The sequence below is a fragment of the Bactrocera latifrons genome, unplaced genomic scaffold (genome assembly GCF_001853355.1).
Source record: "Bactrocera latifrons isolate USDA-ARS-PBARC rearing strain unplaced genomic scaffold, ASM185335v1 scaffold_20, whole genome shotgun sequence".
Taxonomy (NCBI): Eukaryota; Metazoa; Arthropoda; class Insecta; order Diptera; family Tephritidae; genus Bactrocera; species Bactrocera latifrons.
This window is the reverse complement of record NW_017535519.1, coordinates 705544-706849: the sequence shown is the minus strand read 5'-3', so window position 1 is coordinate 706849 and position 1306 is coordinate 705544. Positions and strand designations below refer to the sequence as shown.

Sequence of the window (1306 nt, the reverse complement as noted above, 5' to 3'; positions counted from 1 at the left end):
TTATTTTTTAATTTTAATTTTTTATTTTTTTTTGTTTATTTTTTTTTATATCAAAAGCTCCACCAGAATCAGTAAGGACCTCTCCGAGCCTATCGCGCGACTTCTTCAATCTGCTGCTGGAGAAAAAATTCGAGCTGCAGAACTTAATCGAGCAGGTACAATTTTTTATAAGAGTGTATAGCTGCTGGCTATTGCTGGATATTGATATCATCGGCCTCAACACCCGCGCCGTTAGTTCTGCTTTCTCCAGACTGGACAAGGAAGCAAAACAAATGGGTCTGGCAGTGAACGAGGGCAAGACGAAATATCTTCTGTCATCAAACAAACAGTTCTCAAGTCACTGTTGACAGTCATAACTTTGAGGTCGTAGATAATTTTGTCTATCTTGGAACCAGCGTAAACATCACCAAAAATGTCAGCCTGGAAATCCAACGCAGGATAACTCTTGCCAACAGGTGCTACTTCGGACTGAATAGGCAATTGACAAGCAAAGTCCTCTCTAGAAGAATAAAAACCAAACTCTTTAAGTCACTCATAATTCCCGTCCTGCTATATGGTGCAGAGGCTTGGACGATGACAACAACTGATGAGTCGACGTGGCGAGTTTTCGAGAGAAAAGTTCTTAGTTAGTTCAGCGAATTAAAAGACAGCGGGTACGCTGGCTAAGTCATGTCGTCCGAATGGACGAAAACAGTCCAGCTCTGAAAGTATTCGACGCAGTATCCGCCGGGGGAAGCAGAGGAAGAGGAAGGCCTCCACTCCTTTCGGAGGACCAGGTGGAGAAGGACCGGGCTACGCTTGGAATATCCAATTTCCGCCACGTAGCGAAAAGAAGAAACGACTGGCGCGCTGTTGTTAACTTGGCTATAATCGCGTAAGCGGTGTCTACGCCAATTAAGAAGAAGAACAGAAGTTGCTTCACCAAAATGGTATATCTCATTAATTAATAGTTATAATCCAACTAATAGACATCATATAGATTTTAGTAGTAGTATTATCTATGTATCAGCCACAGTGAAGCGCGGACGGTTCCTCTAGTATATTAATAAAATGGCTGCCACCGCAAATACTCGTTGCAACTAATTTGCTACGCCTCACTGCACGAAAATTAAGTAGTATTTTTGTGTAGCATATTTTGCAGCGATTGCATATTTTTTCGTGTGCTTTGTTTGCTATTGCACGGATGCGAAACCCTCTATAGTGTGTTCGAAAAAATACATACATATGTATATTATTTACTAAATTTATTCAAACAAAATTTTTACTGCTTATTATCACGATATATGATGCACAAATACAAGTAAAA

At 40.4% G+C, this 1306-nt stretch overlaps 1 protein-coding gene across 2 annotated transcripts in view; it reads right to left on the bottom strand.

Moving 5' to 3' along the window:
- LOC108968037 (zinc finger protein 214-like) overlaps positions 1–1306 on the bottom strand; it is a 21904-nt gene that overhangs the window by 7892 nt on the left and 12706 nt on the right. The gene's annotated exons all lie outside the window — the stretch shown is intronic.